This window comes from Chiloscyllium plagiosum, unplaced genomic scaffold (genome assembly GCF_037043375.1).
Source record: "Chiloscyllium plagiosum isolate Xiang-an unplaced genomic scaffold, Cpla_swu_hap1 HiC_scaffold_13, whole genome shotgun sequence".
NCBI lineage: Eukaryota > Metazoa > Chordata > Chondrichthyes > Orectolobiformes > Hemiscylliidae > Chiloscyllium > Chiloscyllium plagiosum.
The window spans coordinates 78,920,033-78,941,053 of record NW_028270151.1 but is presented as its reverse complement, the minus strand read 5'-3'; the positions used below and the strand labels follow the sequence as shown (position 1 = coordinate 78,941,053).

Sequence of the window (21,021 nt, the reverse complement as noted above, 5' to 3'; positions counted from 1 at the left end):
AAAGAAACACACCTCTCTCTCTTGACCCACAAGAATGCCTGGAAAATTGCTTACCTGCTGGATCTGGCCATTCTCACCTTGCTTAACTGCCAAGATTCCCAAGATCTGGGCTATCGACTTAAACCAAAGCTAACATCAGAAGCCCACAGCTTCACTGAAATATTGAAAATTGTGATGTCTTCTGGAGAACAGGCAAGTCGTCTGATAGAGGTTGATCCTAAAGTTGCTGTTTTAGGAGCTGTTCTCTCATTTTTGTGTTTGTAATCTTTTCCAGGCTGTCCAGGAGAATTAAAACCCTCTCAATATCTCAACCCATGTAGTCTATATTATCCATTATTTCTGTCCCCATTAGTAAAAACAAATATGATCAACATCCACATATTTACAAATTCACTAGCACTAACACATAATGATAAATATTGAGATTTGACTAATTTAACCAAGAAAATTTATTTTCCTGTTAACTCAGAGCAACTAATTGCTTATGTACTAAAGGCAATGCTGAATGCAATACATGCCACATGGTCTCAATAAATGTGAGGGGCATCCACATTGGTGTTTTTGATGGTTCTTTATTGAAGCAATTTAAACGTACAAGACTGTAACTGAGTCATAACACAACGGTGGCCAATCAGAGGAGATGTCATTGTAATGTCTGGGTTAGATTTGAATGCATGGTTTGACATAAAGTGTGAATCAACTGTATCTCCTCGCATTTGTGCATCTTCCCACATTTGCTAAACTTCACAACTACAGTTTAAATGGATTAAAATTCTTGCCGGAGGTCACGTTTTTGTAATAATGGAGGTTTAGTAAGTTCAGTGTGTACAAATAATTCAGCAGGAAATAGAGGGGCTATCACTGAACTGAGGCTGGTATCAGCCCGGCGAGAGGGAAGAATGAAGAGATAGCAAGGTCAATGGAGAAATCGTACCCGACTCAACGTGGGGCCTGGCAATGGCCAAGATGATAGATTTCAGGGAATTCTGTAATAAACGAAAATGTCAATGAGAGAGTAATAGTCAGATCTCCTAACGTCTCAGCTTCTGGTCCATCAGTCTACAACTTCCACCTGTTCATTATTATGGAAGGAAATTTTCAAAGGCTGACAAACTCAGCTTCTATTTAATTTGCTTGCTCTTTGACATCCAAATGCATGTGACCAGTTCTGAACAGCAAGGTGGAGACTGGGTCAAACATTCAATAAGAACATACAAAGCCCACCCAGGCTGCTCTGTCATTGAATATGATCCTGGCTGATCATATAATCTTCAACTCCACTTTCCTGCCCTTTCCCGATAACCCTTGATTCTGTTACTGATTCAAAATCTGTCTATCTCAGTCTTGAATATATCTACCAAAGCAGGCTCTACAGCCCTCTGGGGATAAAATTCCACAGATTCACCAGCCTCTGAAGTAAAAGATTGTCCTCATAAATACACAATCCCTTACTCTAAGATTATGCCGTCTGGGTACAAGGGGAAACAAATTCTTTATTCTTCCTGCCAAAGTGCATAAGGTCACACTTACCCGCATTGAATTGTATTCTGTCTACCCCATTTTTGCCCACTCACTTCAGCTGTCAATATCCCTCTGTAAACTCTTTGTTTCACCCTCACCACTTACATTCCTATTTTTAAAATGTTGGTAGTCTGGGGCATATCGCTATTAAGAAGGAGGAGGTGTTGGGTATCTTGAAAAACATTAAGGGAGATAAGTCCCCAGTACCTGAGGGGATCTATCCCAGAATACTGAAGAAGACAAGGGAGGAGTTTGCAAGGGCCTTGACAGAGGTCTTTGTATTGTGTTTAGCTGCAGGCAAAGTCCAAGTACACTGGACAATAACCAATGCTGTACCTCTGTTTAAGAAGGGCAAGAGGGATAATTCAGAAACTGATAGGCCAGTGAGCCTTACATGAGTGGTAGGGAAGTTATTGGAAAGGATTATTAGGAACAGGATTAACTTGCGTTTGGAAAAGAATGGACTTAATAGGGATAGTCAGCTGGTTTTATGAAGGATGGGTCTTGACTCACAAACTTGATTGAGTTGTTGATGAAGTGACGATGACGATTGATGAGTGTGAGGCAGTGGATATTGTCTACGTGGCCTTTACTAAAGTATTTGGTCCCACAAGTAGGCTGGTCCTAAAGATAATGTTGCACGGATCCATTGTAAGTTGGCAAATTGGATGTAAAATTGGCCTTTCACACTCTGGGACTGGTTGGGACAATGGGTCAGACACTGTCCTTTCACGCTCTGGGACTGACTGGGACAGTGGGTCAGACACTGTACTTTCACACTTTGGGACTGACTGGGACAGTGGATCAGACACTGTCCTTTCACACTCTGGGACTGACTGGGACACTGGGTCAGACACTGTCCTTTCACACTCTGGGACTGGTTGGGACAATGGGTCAGACACTGTCCTTTCACGCTCTGGGACTGACTGGGACAGTGGGTCAGACACTGTACTTTCACACTTTGGGACTGACTGGGACAGTGGGTCAGACACTGTCCTTTCACACTCTGAGACTGGCTGGGACAGTGGGTCAGACACTGTCCTTTCACACTCTGGGACTGACTGGGACAGTGGGTCAGACACTGTCCTTTCACACTCTGGGACTGACTGGGACAGTGGGTCAGACACTATCCTTTCACACTCTGGGTCTGGCTGGGACAGTGGGTCAGATACTAATCTTTCACACTCTGGGTCTGGCTGGGACAGTGGGTCAGAAACTAATCTTTCACACGCTGGGACTGGTTGGGACAGTGGGTCAGACACTGTCCTTTCACACTCTGAGACTGGCTGGGACAGTGGGTCAGACACTGTCCTTTCACACTCTGGGACTGGCTGGGACAGTGGGTCAGACACTGTCCTCTCATACTCTGGGAATGACTGGGACAGTGGGTCAGACACTGTCCTTTCACACTCTGGGACTGGCTGGGACAGTGGGTCAGAAACTAATCATTCACACTCTGGGACTGACTGGGACAGTGGGTCAGACACTATCCTTTCACACTCTGGGTCTGGCTGGGACAGTGAGTCAGAAACTAATCTTTCACACTCTGGGACTGACTGGGACAGTGGGTCAGACACTATCCTTTCACACTCTGGGTCTGGCTGGGACAGTGAGTCAGAAACTAATCTTTCACACTCTGGGACTGGCTGGGACAGTGGGTCAGAGACTGTCCTTTCACACTCTGGGACTGACTGGGGCAGTGGGTCAGACACTGTCCTTTCACACTCTGGGACTGGCTGGGACAGTGGGTCAGACACTGTCCTTTCATACTCTGGGAATGACTGGGACAGTGGGTCGGACACTATCCTTTCACACTCTGGGTCTGGCTGGGACAGTGGGTCAGAAACTAATCTTTCATACTCTGGGACTGGCTGGGACAGTGGGTCAGACACTGTCCTTTCACACTCTGGGACTGGCTGGGACAGTGGGTCAGACATAATATGGATGTGTGCGACAGCTGTTAGCCTACAATTATCTTGTTATAAGCACAACAGATCCTAGTAACACACTGCTCTAGCCATAACATAATTTACATAGGCAGCCAGGTGAAAGAGGGTAACTGGATTTTTGATAAAAGGGCAAGAACAAAGAGATGATACAGTCTTTCAGCAGTGCCTGTTTTGGTGGCACACCATCCAACGATTTGTATCCCCTCTTCTCATAGCTACCTGTTCTCCCAATCTACCACCATACCCCTTGCCCTCTCTCTAAGTTGGTCAATCCACTCCTACCAATATTCCTGCCTTACCTTGGCCCAGGATCCCTGGCTCCCTTCCTCATGGAGAAAGTGAGGACTGCAGATGCTGGAGATCAGAGCTGAAAAATGTGTCGCTGGAAAAGCGCAGCAGGTCAAGCAGCATCAAAGGAGCAGGAGAATCGACGTTTCGGGCATAAGCCCTGAAACTTGTGGTGGGCACTTCAATCAGACACCGAGTTGCGTCTGAAAACAAGAGCTGCCTGCCGTGATATTTGGTCGAATCAAACATTGCAAACTGGTCCTCCTCAGACCCACCATGACCATGTTTGAGCTGCATTGAGAAACCACCGATCACTGATGGAATAAATTTACTCCCATGTTCTGCCCATAAATTATATTTTACGGTCGGATGAGGGGAGACACTGACTGGCACTAATTTCTTACATAATTAATTAACCCGGTGGGTAATTAACACGGTGCCTCAGTGGTTAGCACTGCTGCCTCACAGCACCAGGGGCCCAGGTTCAATTCCCACCTCAGGTGACTGTCTGTGTGGAGTTTGCACATTCTCCCCATGTCTGCATGGGTTTTCTCTGGATGCTTTGATTTCCTACCACAGTCCAAACATGTGCAGGTCAGGTGAATTGGCCACGCTAAATTTCCAATAGTGTTAGGTGCATTAGTCAGAGGGAAATGGGATTGGGTGGGTTGCTCTTCGGAGAGTCGGTGTGGACTTGTTGGGCTGAAGGGCCTGTTTCCACACTGTAGGGAATCTAGTCTACTACTCTTCATAAAAACCCAGAGCAAGAGTGGACAAATATTTCAGCGCAATGGCACACCAATACACAAAGATTACCAGAGGAGCATAAACCTTGTGTCATATCTCAAAGAAAATGCTCATTTCTTACCACTTCCACATTACCAATTTTCTCAAGGTGCAAGATATACACCACTCTCAATCCCTACAATAGTCATCAGTCTTATTCCAGAGGTCTAACCCTTAGCTGCACCTCTGACAGGATCAGCAGATGGTTTTTCAACTCTACTTTTACTTACGGCATGAACAATTAATCATTGAGATATTCGAGTCCAAATTGAGAGTTCCCAAAGCTCTCGGCCTGACATGACCGCAGCGTGATCTCCTGGTCTTGAGGTGATACTAGGACAGTCTCCGATCCTCATGATCCTCAAGGTGAAGCTTAGTGCAGTCTACAGCCAGGACCTGGAGCAGCCTAGAGTGCGATGTGAGTGAAAAACCATTATTCTGAACTTTTATTTCTGCAATGCTGGGCATTTTATTTCTCAATTTGCTAAGTTTTAAAAAAAAATTAATAACAAAAATATACTTGATTCATAGAAATCCTTGGTACATGTACAGTTGATGATGCCATTCAGGTATATACTGCCTTTACTTTCAGGGAACAAATCGAGTCATTGATGTTCACAATTATCTATGTTTACCATCAACTTCTTGGCATTTAGCTGAGTCATCAGCGGGGCCCAATTGCTGAATGCACCCCCATTATTCTTCGGCAGAAGGACCTTACACCGTGGTCTTTCCCCACCACCCCACATCTTGGCAGCAGCTGCCCCAAGCTTCAACGCGTCCCTCAGCACATAGTCCTGCTTCATTAATGTGCCAGTCTGTAACACTCAGTCAGGGTCTACTCCTTCAACTGGAAGACCAACATGTTTGAGGCAAACCAAAGCGCGTCTTTCACTGAGTTGATGGTCCTCCAGGCACAGTTCGTCTCGGTGTGCGACCGGGCAACAGACCATAGAGCACGGAGTCCCACGTCATGGCACTGCTCGGGACAAACCTTGACAAACACCATTGCATTCCTCTATAGTCATCCTTTGTATAGGCACATTCCGGAAGGAGGTATGTGACGGTCTCGTACCTTCCACAGCCGCTTCGAGGGCAGCATGCAGTGGTGCAGAGAGTCCGGGCGCGCATGAAGGATCTCACAGACGTAGCCCTTCTCACTACCAGCCAAGCCACATCTTGGTGCTTGTTGGAAAGTTCTGGCGATGAGACATTCTGCCAAATGACTTTGACAGTCTGCGCAGGGAACTGCTTGACAGGCTCCACCTTCTCCTTTTTCCAAAAGCTCTCAAGGCCACTGGGTGCTGATCACTTCCTGATGGACTTGTGGTCAAAAGTGTTTCTCTTACAAAGGACAGGTGATACGGAACGGTCCAACTACTCGGTGCGTTCCGCGGCAGCGAGGCCAGGCCCATCCTGCGCAACACCGGGGACAGGTAGAACCTCAGTATGTAGTGACACTTGGTGTTTGCGTACCGGGGATCCACGCACAGCTTGATGCAGCCACACACAAAGGTGGCCATCAGGGTGAGGGTAGGGTTGGGTGTGTTTTCTCCCCCTTCGTCTAGATCTTTATACATTGTGTCCCTTCAGATACGGTTCATCTTCGATCTCCACATGAAGTGGAAGATGGCCCAGGTGACTGTGGCAGGTATGGGGAATAGGCCAGACCTGCGCCACGTACAACAACACTGAGAGTACTTCACACCGGATGACCAGATTTTCACCCACGATGGAAAGTGACCAGTTTCTGCCTTATTTTAGTGACATGTTCCTCCCAACACTTAATACATGCCCCAGCCCCTCTGAATCAAATACCCAGCACCTTCAGCTGGTCTGTCTTGATGGTGAAGGGGATAGAGGATTGGTCGGCCCAGTTTCCAAAGAGCATGGCCTCACTCTTGCCTTGATTGACCTTGGCCCCCGGAAAATAAAATAAAGTGTCTGTGAACTGACAGTGGATCCAAGCAGAAGGTGGTGACATCATCCAATGTACAGGGAGGCCTTAACTGTAGAACCACCACTGCCAGCAATAGTCACTCCTTTCAGGCTCGCATCCTTCCTGATGGTCTTGGCAAATGGTTCTATACATCACACAAACAAAGCAGGAGGGAGAGGGCAGCCCTGCCTGACTCTGGATCTGATCGAGAAGCTTTCTGATTCCCACCCATTGATTGAGACTGCACTGACAATGTTGGTATAGAGCAGTTGGATCAAATTGCAGATTCCATCCCCAAAGTCCATTTTGGAGAGAACATCTCCCAGGTACGCGATATCCTGTCAAAGGCATACTCCTGGTCCAAGCTGATGAGGCAAGTGTCCACCCCCTTATCCTGCATGTAGGTGATTGTATCCCTGAGGAGCGCAAGACTCTCAGCGATCTTCCTGTCCGGTACAGCACAGGTTTACCCGCTCGGGCACATGCATTAATCAGTCTCAGGGGTGCATTCCTGTATATGACGTCAATGACAAGGAGGCGCCCGCCCACCACCTCCTTAACCTCAGAGATGGTGAAGTTGCCTCCTCGCACACACTTGCATCTTCTCAGAGACTTAGACCACTCTACACTCATGCACACATATACACTCTCTCTCACAGACACTCACAAACCCCCACCCCAGACACACACACACACACGCATATACATATACGCTTGTGGGGTGAATTTGTACTTGTAGAGTTACATTGTTCTTTGCTCATAAACTGCATGAATTTATGTAAGACTCTGTTAACTCATTTTTTAGATTAGAATCAGTCTAAACATTATGGCACAGACAGAGAACACAGGGGGCTAACACCTTCAACATTTTGTCTAGCTAACACCCATTGTTACAGTTAACCTGAGAATGCAACTTTTAAAAAAAGTTTTGTGATTTACACATGAAAGAAGTGAAACTATCATGGCATTCGAACAGATGAAAGACTCCACAAACAATCAAGGTATTTTTCAATGTATAATTTCAGTTACATCACACTGTAAACTTTTGCTATAAATTCTGTGTCTTACAATTGAGCCCTCCACAACCACCTGATGAAGGAGCAGCGCTCCGAAAGTTAGTGTGCTTCCAGTTAAACCTATTGGACTATAACCTGGTGTTGTGTGATTTTTAACTTAGATTAGAGTGGTACTGGAAAAGCACAGCAGGTCAGGCAGCACAAGTTGACACCCATTCTGATAAGAATAGATCTGAGCCAAAAGGCTAAGATCTTGTATCTGAAGAAGCTGTATCTAGTTACTTTTGTATCTACAATGGTGCGGTAAGTGGTGACGTATAAACTTTTCACTGTATTCAATTGAGCATATGCGACAATAAAGCGCACTCTAATTCAATTCAATTTAGCAATTCAATTCAACAATAGTCCAGTGAGCTTTGTATCTGTGGTGGGTAAGTTACTTGAGAAGATTGTGAGAGATAAGATATACATTCATTTGGAAAGATAAGGTTTGATTAGGAGTAGTCAGCATGGCTTTGTGCATGGGAGATCATGCCTCACAAATTTGTTAGAATTCTCTAATGAAGTCAACAGGAAAGTTGACGAGGGCAGAGACATAGATGTAGACTATATGATTTGGAGATGCCAGTGTTGGACTGGGGTGTACAAAGTTAAAAATCGCACAACACTAAGTTATAGCCCTGGAAGCACTAGCATTCAGAGTGCTGCTCCTTCATCAGGTGGTTGTCTATATGGATTTCAATAAGGCCTTTGTTAAGTGTCCACATGACAGGCTTCTCTGGAAGGTTAGATTATATGGAATCCGGGAGCATTGGATACAAAATTGGCTTAATGGTAGGAAGCAGAGGGTAATATTGGAAGGAAGGATGCTTGTTGGATTGGAGGCCTGTGACTAGTGGAGTGCCTCAGGGGTCGATGCTGGACCCATTGTTGTTTGTTATCTATATCAATGATGAGAATGTACAAGGCATGATTAGTAAATTTGCTGATGACACTAAAATAGGTAGTATCATGGACAGTGAGGAAGGTTATCAGAAATTGCAGCAGGACTTTGATCAGCTGGGGAAGTGGGCCTGGAAATGGCAAAAGGAGTTTAATAGAGATAAGTGTGAGGCCTTGCATTTTGGAAAGTCAAGTCAAGTCAAGGTAGGAGTTTCATGGTAAATGGCCGGGCTTTAAGGATTGTAGTGGAACAGAGGGATCTTGGAGTTTGGGTTCACAGTTCTCTGAAAGTGGAGTCACAGGTAGACAGGGCCATGAAGAATGCTTTTGGCTCACTGGTCTTCATCAGTCAGGGATTGAGTATAGAAGCTGGAAAGTTGTGTTGCTGTTATCCAGGACATTGATGGGGCCAGACTTGGAGTATTGTGTTCAGTTTTGGTCTAGGAAGGATGTTATTAAACTGGAAAGAGTTCAGGAGAAATTTAGAAGGATATTGCCTGATCTCAATGATGTGAATTATAGTTAGAGGTTGAACAAGCTAGGACTTTTTCCTTTGTGCAGGAAGTATAGAAGACTGAGGGGGCACATTATAGAGGTATATAAGATCATGAGAGGCATGGATAGGGTGAATGCACTCAGTCTTTTTCCCGGGGTTGGGGAATTGAGCACGAGAGGGCATCAGATTAAGATTAAAGGGGAAAGAATAAAAGGGAACCTGAGGGGCAACTTCTTTTACACAGAGGATGATATGCATGTAAAATGAGCTGTGGAAGTGGTTGAGGCGGGTACATTATCAACATTTAAAAACCATTTGGACAAATGCATGGATAGGAAAGGATTAGAAGGATATAGATTAAATGCAGGGAAATGGGGTTAGTATAGATGGACAGTTTGGTCAGCATGGACCAATTTGGGACAAAGGCCAGACTCCGTGCTGCATGATTCAATGACTCTCTAACAACTAGAACAGTATTTAATCTCTTGACCTAATCAATTGGTTGTATTTAGAGGTAGTGAAAATCAATCCTGTTAATGCTGATAAGGATTTCTAATCATTTAGCCTTTGGGAAAGCCACAGAATCCCTACAGCTTGGAAACAGGCCACTCAGCCCAACAATTCTGCACCAACTCTCCGAAAAGCAACCCACCCAGACTCACACCCCTACCTTATTCCTCCATTTCCTTTGGCTTGTCCACCTAACCAACACATCCTTGGGCACAATGGGAAATTTAGCATGGTCAATTCACCTAACCTGCACATCCTTGGACTGTGGGAGGAAACCGGAGCACCCGGAGGAAACCCATGCAGACATAGGGAAAATGTACAAACTCCATACAGACAGTCATCTGAGGCTGGAATTGAGTTCCTGACACTGTGAGGCAGCAGTGCTAACCACTAAGCCACCATGCCACTAGCAAGCATTTCACAAAGCTACAGTATTTATAAACAGATTCCAAAAATGTCACTGTAAGTGTAGTTTTTCAGGTTAATTAGAATTTAACATACCCATGATATTTGTGGAATTCTAATAAAATGGTTGCACATAAAATTGAAGTTTTACAAAAAAAGTCACATTTCCTGCCCAGTAGACTAATGCTTCCATTATCCTCAAATAAGTTTTGATCACTCAGGTTTAAGATTCGGATGCTGGTAAAATAAAACCTTGCCCTCCCCAAGTAAATTCTAATATGGTTAGGTTATTAAAACATGGCTGAAAAGAGACATAAAGTCAAAGCCTTCCACTCATCAAAATTCGAACACAAAGAACCCAACTTAGGAGAGGGAACACCAACTTATATAACATGAGAACAAAGTGCTGATAGCTTAAGCCATGATTGACGTGGTGATACTGTCGGAACTGTTAACTTTCAATGTCTTCGTTAGCTCAAAAAGATTGGGCTAGGCAGGTAGATTCTGATTGCTCAGTGTGTTACCATGGAGAGACAGCATTTTTGGCAGCTTCCAAAGACAAAGGTGCAATATATGGCCAAATTCTGCTTGTCTACACAGAAAAGGGTCCTGTGCACGAATACATATCGCTTCCATAACATGCAAATAAATCACACAGTCACATCTTGTTCAGCTCGTTTCTAGTGTAATCCTCAGCACAGTGGGAATTATTTAGTTAATGTTATTCAATAGTAGAATCAAATTTAATATGTAGGACACTATGTTCTGGGTTTAGCAAGCAGGGTCTGGTAGAACACATTTGGCATACTGCCAACACAAACAAGCAGAGAGACATTTGATACAATCCACCAGTTATTGGGATGTAGTGCCTACAAACCTGGTATCACACCTGAGTGGTAAGCAAAACATCTTTGGTTAGACTGATGGTTGTGTCCTGTTAAGGAAACTACTCAACTGTTTACTGCAAAAGAACAGTGTGAGTTGTCTAGCTTCACCGGCTTGTCAAAACATTTTGTGATAGTTTTCCCTTCCAGGGTACTCTGGTTTAATCCAGTCATCTTTCATGCTTGGACCACAACACAAATACTACAGGATGAGATGATAAACCTTTTACTGAGTTTCAGGACATAGAAGGAGATGTTTCCTGTCTCTGAACTGTGAGGATTTATGGATTATGTTGAGTGATGACTCAATTTCAAGAAGGGGTTCTTACATTTCCCAGGAAATATCCACACCTGGTTGGTTGCCAGACAAACCTGAAAAATCCTACTGGAGTTGTTTAACCCTGGGTACAGTCAGATACCATGTTAAAATTCACATGGTCCACTCCTGTCCAATGAGATACACCACTCCCACACTGATGATTAGATTCCCTACAGTGTGGAAACAGGCCCTTCAGCCCAACAAGTCCACGCCGAACTGCCGAAGCGCAACCCACCCAGACCCATTCCCCTACAACTAACAGTACGGGCAATTTAGCGTGGCCAATTCACCTAACCTGCACATGTTTGGACTGTGGGAGGAAACCGGAACACCCAGAGGAAACCCATGCAGACACGGGGAGAACGTGCAAACTCCACACAGACCGTTGCCTAGGCAGGAATTGAACCCAGGTCTCTGGCCCTGTGAGGCAGCAGTGCTAACCACTGAGCCACCATGCCTGAGATTTGATCATTGCTCAGCAATACATTCTCCCTCCAATTTTCAGACATGTCTTTTTCTGAAGCTAGAGAACGCCCATTACTGATTAGTGTGTCACATTTAAATAAACTACGCTGAAATTTTCAAGGGAAGTTATTATTTTCTCTGCCAGGTGAGGAATAGACCAGGTCTGGTGCAGCACAGATTAAATACAGTGAATACTCTCATACACTGCCTCAAATATTCCCAGTAAGGTACAGCATTGATTAAATGCTTTTCCATTGTCCAATTCTCCTAAGGCAGATGCATCATAAGTCAGGTACTGAGTAAAGTCCATTCCTGATCGTACACCATTCTGAAATGTTTGCAATGAGGTCAACGATGAGGTCAATGATTTTTGGTGATCTTGCCAATTGGATACATAATTGGCTTAATGGCAGGAGACAGAGAGTAATGGTGGAGGGTTGCTTTTCAGACTGGAGGCCTGTGACCAGTGGTGTTCTACAAGGATCGGTTCTGGGTCCTCTTTCATTTGTCATTTATATAAGTTATTTTGATGAGAATATAGAATGCATAGCTAATAAGTTTGCGGATGACACCAAAACGGGTGACAGTAAAGAAGGTTTTCTAAAATCACAAAAGGATCTTGATCAAATGGGTCAATGGGTTGAAAAATGGCAGATGGAATTCAATCTGGATAAATATGGGAAGGGCTTATACAATTAATGGTTAAGCCTTGGCAGTGTTGTAGAACAGAGGAACTTAGGAGTGCAGGTATATAATTCTTTAAAGTTTGTGATAGCTTAAAGTTGGACTGAAGGATCTTTTTCCAAACTGTATGACTCCATAACTCAAACCGAAAGATTGATTCTGATTATAATTAAACAGTAAACACTAAACACAGTGTACACAGGCAAGCCCCAAACATTTAGTCAAACCCAAATACTCACTCGTTGGTCTTTTAAAAACTGCAGCACTTGACCCCTTGTCTCTACACAAGATGCAAATGTCTGAGCTGGTACTTGTGCCAAGTGACACGTCTTATAATCTGTTACTGGAGCCTGAGTGCCATTGAGGCACAGCAGCTTAAAGTCACTGGAGTTGAGACCTGCAGCCCACTCCTCTTGTGAATTACCTTGAAAGTGAAACATCAATTGGTTTAGAATACACAGAGCAGTGACACACAGATTCAAAACCTTACCTACAGAGCAACTGACCTCAAATAATCCAGTCCTTCCATCACATCACATCACATCACAGTTTGATTCCCTTCTTACCTCACGTGAAATAGAACCACTGAGGAAAGTGATCCCAGGCTTCTTTGCTAATACTCCAATAAGAAAGCCTCAGAATGGTTAATAATAAAATAATTAACATTTCCAAGATGACTTTGAAAGTAAATTAATATGGGACTGAATATGAGGCTGTATAAGCTTCTGTACTAGATCAGAAAGTAGCTTTGGATTGACTTCATGAAGGTGAAATTTGTCTTGGGTAGTAAAATGGAATGATCGATAGTGAATTACTCCCTTTGTTTTACATGGTGCTGACTCTCAGTTCCCAGTAACTTGGCAAAGGTGAAGCATTTCCTCCATGTCTGTTGAATACCTCATTAATTTTATCAGAACCATTCCTCTGATCTCAGTTTTTTTCCTAATCTTGTCTCTAATCCACAATACTGCACTCAAGCATCCAACAAAAGTTTCTGCTCAAATATTTGCAGTCAGATCTAAAACCACATGTGCTGACTGAGACAGAGTGCTATTGTTGAGGCAATGTTACTGTTTATTGAGTTCTTAGGGTTTCTTTAGTTTACTTATTCACACATATTTTTCCTATAGATTTGCTTAAATGTGTCACTGATATGTCTCAAAAAACTCTGTATCATTAGGGTTTGTCCGACAGGGTACAATTCTCTAAAGGGCCTGAATAGAGAGTGTTGGGACGACATATGCATGAATCAATAAAGATGACAGGGCAGGTTGAGAAAGGCACAAGGCTTTGAACTTTGTTAGTAAAGGCACAGAGTACAAAAACAAGAACATTATAATGACCTTTTGGTTCAGTCTTAACTAAGAATTCCAGAGCATTACATTTTAGGAAGGATATTAAGGCTTTGGCGAGGTTGCAGAAAATATTTACAAAAATGTTTTTGATATGATGTGATTTATTATTGTCACATGTACTTAGTTACAGTGAAATGTTTTGTTTTGCATGCGGTACGGGCAGATCATATCACACAAAGTGCAGAAAGCTAATAGAACAGAGTGAGGAATACAATGTTACGGCTGCAGAGAATGTGCACAAAGAGTGAGATCAACATTAAATTTAAAATTTGAGAGGTCCATTCCATTTAGAAGTCCAACAACAATGGGAAAGAAGCTGTTCTTGAATCTGTTGGTACATGTGTTTAAGCTTTTGATGATTTTTGGAGTGAGGGACTTTGGTCATGAAGGTAGACTCGAGAAGCTGAGTTCTTCTCTTCGGAGAAGAGGAGGTTGCAAAACAATGAGGATTTAGATAAAGTCGCTGAGTGCCTGAGAATGAGGCACCTTCCCTATCATGGGGCCATTGCAATATCTGACAGGGTTCATTGGACAGCCTTCAGGAATTATAGGCCAGTTCCAGGAAACCTGGAACCACCTGTAAATCTAGGTGGCCTTGGGGATAATTGGCTTTAAATCGTATTCACGAGTCAAGATTCCCGAGCCAAACCTTTCTCAGGTAGATGCACCCATCCAACTCTTCTGGACAGCAGCTCCCATCATGCCTGCTCTGGTGGGCCATCCAATTTAGCCATGGAATTTTGTTGGATATGATTATTAAAGTGTATGGGGAATATGGAGGATTATCAGATCAGCCATGAGCTCACTGAAAGCCAGAGCAGACTCACTGGGCTGAATGGCCTTCAAGACCTTCTCAGGGGCAATTGGGGACGGGCAATAAACGCTGGCCAGCCAGCGGTGCCTACGTCCCACAAATGAATGGAAAAAACATCTAATGGTCTAAAATGTAGGTCTCATGGAGTTCCAGGGCCTATTAACCATACAATGATGGAACACATGTTACCCCGATACCTACTCTCTCAATTTCATCAAATAATTAATATGGATCAAACTGGACGACTGAATAGAAGGTTCATTCATTGAATGATCAGATGGTGTTATCTCGTATATGGAGCATTAAAGGACACATACCATCAGTGTTGTCGAAAACAGTTGTATGCTTAATGAATGTAACATCCCCCTTCTCTGCCAGGCACCTGAAAGAAATTTTAATCAGTAATATGTTTTTAGAAATTATGGAATTGGTTTGATTTTCACTCTCAGCAGTCATGTTGTCATTACGCCAAAGATTTCAGAAATCAATGAAAAAAATTCAATCAAGGATCTATCAGAAACATAGCTAGCTGATTGATGGGAAACGTACAGGGATAGTGTGGGGTTTGGCTGGGGTGTGATCCACTTTGGAGGGTTGGTGCAGACTCGATGGGCCGAACAAACTGCTTCCACACCGTAGGGATTCTATGATCTCACACCCCTCCCAATCTCCCACACTGCTCAAAGCACCTCACTCCCATTGTCCGCAATAGCATTCTCTGAAGCAGGACCTCATTGGAATACTCATAAACTGCTGCCAATGTCTCACCGTATCTACATCCAACTAGTGACTTAACTATGGTTTAGGAGCATCGGTCAACCACAGGGGTACAGAATAACTGCCACTCCACCTTCTCCCTTGACACAGGATATTGACACACTTTGGATATGGGGATAGACTGATTAGATTAAATTAGATTAGATTCCCTACAGTGTGGAAAAAGGCCCTTCGGACCAATAAATTGACACTGACCCTCCAAAGGGTAACCCACCCAGACCCATTTCCCACTGATTAATGCACCGAACACTGGGCAATTTAGCATAGCCAATTCTCCTAACCTGCACATCTTTGGACTGTGGGAGGTAACCGGAGCACCCAGAGGAAACCTACACAGACATCGGGAGAATGTGCAAACTCCATACGGATAGTTACCCGAGGCGGGACTAGAACCTGGGTCCAGGTTTGATTCCGGCCTTGGGCCATAAAGTATCCCCAGCTTCTTCAATCCTGTCTGGTGATGTGAAAAAATACTTTTTAACTCAGCAAGTCAGTTAGCTCTGATGACTGGATAGCAGGTTTATCATGTCGAGTGATGCTAATAGTGTGGGCTCAGTTCCTGCATCCACTTTTGGACTCTTGTCACTCTTTCCCCCTTGCCTGAGGTATGATGACCTGCATGTTCAGCATGTAGTTGTCACTTTCTCTAATGGGAAAGAAGCGCTCTGTTCTGGTAAATGATTTTACCTTTTAGATAGGGCATGGAATGCTCTAGCTGGTAATGTGGTGAGGCATTCAAACAGGCATTAGATAATATTTGGCTAGGAACAGTGCACAGGGATATGGAAAAAAGGCAGAAGATTTGCCTGAGGTAATAGAACCAGTATAGGCACTTCGGGCTGAATGACCTCCATCTACACTGTAACAATTGTATGATTCAACAGAGGACAGAAACATAGAACTGGTGAGGTATAGAATCATTCGTAGAATCCCTACAGTGCAGAAGCAGGCCATTTGGTCCATCGAGTCCACACTACTCCCCTGAACAGCATCCCACATTCCTATCCCCATAACCCTGCTGTTTCCAAGGCTAATCCACCTAGCCTGCATATCCCTGGACACTATGGGCAATTTTGCATGGCCAATCCGGATAACCTGCACATCTTCAGACTGTGGGAGGAAACCAGAGCATCCAGAGAACACGGGGAGAGTGTGCAAACTCCACACAGACAGTTGCCTGGGTTCCTGGTGCTGTGAGGCAGCAGTACTAATGGCTGAGCCACCATGCGACCCTATGCCTTTATGCCCGCAACCTGTCAAATTAGACAGGGCTCCACATTTACAGCAGAGGTTGTTTGACATCTGAGTACTGAAACTCCCAGTGTGACCACATCTCGGCTGTGGAAGGTTGTAAAACGGCCTCCAGACAACTGACATGTGGGTCTCCCAGTCTCTGAGTTCCAAATGGATATAAAAGGTCGGGCAAATATAAAGTGGCCTGATGATTTCCAATCACCTGTTGTGAATTGTTACGCAAAGAGCTCGGAAACAAGCTGTGTATCTGAAAGCACACTGAGAGTACAGCTTGGAGTCAGGATCTACCCCTGCAGCACAGCTTTCACTAAAGAACGTTGATTTGTTGCAAAAGTAACAGTTGTTAGCAGCAGCAATAGGAATTCAACACAGTCACCATTGGAGGCAGAATCAAGACAAAAGGGCCAGATATTTGGAACAGGAAAGGTTCTGCATCACTACCACAGTACAGCAGGAGTACATTTGGCCCATCCAGGTCTGGGCCAGCTCCTTCAGAATGGGAAGACAGGTCTCACTGTGTATAACAGAATGGAGAGACAGCAAATTGTGGAAGCAGGGATACGGGTGATGCGGGTTTGGTTAAGGACGTGAAAGAGGGAGTTAACATAACATTGGAAAACCTAGAAGGAAGATGTCTAATGGAAAGGTACGGCTGCTATGAGGGAGGTTTGCCAAGCTGGTGACAGGAGAGAGAGTTGCGAGATGGTTATGGGAAAAAGTGAGATCTTGAGGACTGGATTGAAAGGACACTGTCAGAACAAGAAGGCCACAACTCTCTTTACTTAAATGAGCATAGGATCAGTCTCTCTATTTTTAACATCAATCCAGTATTCCAAATCACCTATTGACTCCAAGTACGTTTTCCTACGGCGTAGTGGGAAGTAGCAGAGTCCAAAGAGATTGAGCTCACATGGAGCTAAGTCTATCAATGGTCAGAGCTGCAGTAACAACTCAGATAAACTTGGCTAAGACTGTGAGTTCCTGACAGAGATCCCACCACAGCAATCAACAGTGAAAGGAAGTGTAAAGGAATCACATCTCATAGAATCCCTACAGTGTGGAAGCAGGTCATTCAGATCATTGAGTCCACACTGACCTGTCAAAGAGCAGCTTAACCAGACCCATGCCCCTCCCCTATCACTGTAGGCCTGCATATCCCATGGCTAATCTACTTAACCAACATATTCCTGGCCACAATGGGCAACTTAGCTTGGCCAATCCACGTAATCCTTGAACTGTGGGAGGAAACCGCAGAGTGCCCAGAGGAAACTCACATAGACACGGGGAAAATGTGTAAACTCCACACATACAGTCGCCTGAGGCTGGAATTGAACCTGGATTCCTGCTGCTGTGAGGCAGCAGTGCTAACCACTGAGCCAACATGTCCCCCCATGGCTAGAGGATAGGAAATCATGGCTGAGAAAACAGAAATACTTCACCATTAGGCAGCCACTAGCCACAGTGTTCACAACACAGATAAAGGGATGGGAACGAGGTTCTGACTGAACAAAGCTAATGTTATCCAATAACATATACTTCCAGTCAAACAAAACAGCATCTACTTACAGTTATAAAGGCTGCAATTCTGGACTTTGTCCTGGGCAATGAGCAACCCCATTGGAATAATCCAACCAGTTCGTTTAAGAGTTGAATTGCATGCCTTCTTGCCTTTCAGAGTGTCCCAGGTCAAAGTCTGATCCTTCACAATAGCCACTATATATACAACTGAAGTCAAACACAACAGCAGTCAACAGTGCATGCACGATCTTCAAGGTACGTTGTAAAATCAAGACTGAATGGGGTAAGTCATTGCCAAACCACATAATCAAGACCTGTAGTTCCTTCAGAGTTTAAGATGAAAGAATAATCTAATTGAAGTGTTTAAGATAAGATAAATAGAACTAATCACAGATGGTGTGGGAATCCCAAACAAGATGCACAACCTTAAATTTACATCTGGGCCATTTGTTACGACATCCAAATCTTCAATGCGATAGAGGCACAAGACACCATGGAATTCTATAACTCTCTCCCCTGGAAAACTATTGCACAGAAGTCCAAATCTAGAGGGCACAGATTTAGGGTGAGAGGGGAAAGATTTAAAAGGGACTTAAGGAACAACTTACTCACGCAGAGAATGGTGTGTGTATGGAAGGAGCTGTCAGAGGAAGTGGTGGAGGCTGGTACAATTGCAACATTTAAAAGACATTGGGTATATGAATAGGAAGGCCAAATGCTGGCAAATGGTACTAGAATAATGTAAACTATCTGGTGGGCATGAACAAGTTGGACCGAAGGGTCTGTTTCCATACTGTACATCTCAATGACTCTACCGATTTCAGAGGTCTAAACAAAGAGTCACACAAATGTGCTTGAAGAGATTTTTGTTAGGCAAAAGCCTTCAGTGTTATAGGAGGAAATAACTTTCTCCGTCCAGGAACAATTTGTCTCTAGTTTGTACTCCCATGTCAGCATGGACCATTTTGTTGTATAATTGCATTTCATGCATGAACTGCAGAAAACAAACGTGGTACTCATCATCTGTCCCTGGTTGACCTGTGATTGGTTTTTAAGACTGAACACAAAAGCGATTCAAAGATTCAACTTAGTGGTACAGTGTGGGACTTAAGTTTCATATTGAAGGACTGTGCAATCTAAAATGGAAAATAACTCCACAACTCAGAAGCCAAAATTAACATCTTTTGACATGCGATAGAGGCAAAAACGTGGTTCAGATTAGATCATTAGTATTGCATTAGGCATGCCTAGCAAGCAGGTGGAGTCAGATAAATCCAATTTTAAACACTGATGTTATAGCATTTGACACATAAAGATCTCTTGGTAAAAACCTTAAAATTGAATTATTCATACTCCTTTATAAGACACAGAATCAAAGAGCGAAGGAATGGTTATAGTGCAGAGGGAGGTCATTTGGGTTTTTGTATATGTGCCGATTCATTTGCTTCAAAACTCCAATCTCTTCTTCAAATTTGTCTCACAATATTTATCTTCTCAGATCATTGAAAGCCGCAATCAAATCTCCTCCCACAACATTCCCATTCCAGATTCTAACCATTTGTAATGCAGGAAGGTTATTCCCCATGTTGTCTTTGGTTTTTTTGCCAATCCCCTTTAATAAGTGTCCAATGGTTCCTCATTCTTCCACCAACGGGAACAAGTTCTTTATGTAGTGATTCATCCTCCATCCTCGTGTATAACTAGCTGCCCTTTCTCTTTGAGGCAAGGTGGGAGTGTGCCAGTAATTTTACTGAATGAATAATCCAGAGGCCTAGCTCTCTGCTTCGATCCTTCTAATTCACGGGGATTATAGTTTTCCCCTTTAAGGGCAACTATTTGCGTCTTTTTTTTCCCTATTCGTTCTCTGAATTTGGGCACCACAGACGGGGCCAGTGTTCATTTTTCTTCCATAATTTATGTTGAGCAATGCAGCCTTCTTGAACACAAGAATTGGGTGGCTGGCCAGGGCTTTTTAGAGCAGTAGTTCAGACAGTCGCAGAATTGGTACAATGTAGAGAGAAGTGATTGATTAAGAATCAACCACATTTCGACAGGCCTGCTGCACCTGGCCAGTGGTGAATAGATGAGGTTTTGTGAAGATCTCGTTATTTCGTGCATACAATTAATAAGTCCAGATATATTTAAATGCTGGATTTAATCATCATCAGCTGATGTTGTGGGATTTAAACACATATTTCTGGATTGTTAGGCTGGCATCTAGGTTACTAACCCAGTAACATAACCACAAGACCACTGGAAATCTGAACAAACCTGTTTCCTTTTAACAGCGGCCGCAACGTGAGCCACTGACACCCATCAGAACCTGAGCATCCTCACGGGAAGAAATACAAAAGGGTCCAGAGGGACATTTCTTTCACACAGAGAGTGGTCAGTGTCTGGGCTGCTAGACACAATGGTGGCAGCAAGTACAATTTTGTCATTTAAAAAACAGATATTTGGATAGAGTAATTATGGAAGGATATGGACCAAGTGCAGGCAAACGGGACGCGATTACTGTGTAAAGTGGGAGGCATGGACAGGTTGGGCTGAGGGGCCTGTTTCCATGCTATAAACCGCTATGACTCTAAGTATTTGCACTTCTCTAAGTCACTGTGGTGGACAGTGAACAATCAGCCCTGTGATCTGTCTGAGGCAGGAACATCGCATCAATACTTTTAAAACATAGAATCTCATCATCTATAATAACTCTTGACGAAAGAGACAACTTCAAGCTTACAGCACTGGAAGACAAATCTTCAAAAGTGGCCCAGTGCCAGTGAGGAGACATAGCCCCACCCCGAGTGATGAGATGCAGCCCCAATCCCAGTGAGGAGAAGCAACCCAGTCCCAGTGAGGAGATACAGCCCCAGTCCCAGTGAGGAGATACAGCCCCAATCCCAGTGAGGAGATACAGCCCCAGTCCCTGTGAGAGGATACAGCCCCAGTTCCAGTGACGAGATACAGACACAATCCCAGTGAGGAGATACAATCCCAGTCCCAGTGAGGAGACACAGCCCCATTCCCAGTGAGGACATACAGCCCAGTCCCAGTGAGGAGATACAGCCCCAATCCCAGTGAGGAGATACAGCCCAGTCCCAG

General features: G+C 44.0%; 1 pseudogene; it reads right to left on the bottom strand.

Moving 5' to 3' along the window:
- Positions 1–939: 939 nt before the first annotated feature.
- Positions 940–21,021, bottom strand: part of LOC122556283 (serotransferrin-B-like) — an 80,339-nt pseudogene continuing 60,257 nt past the window's right edge.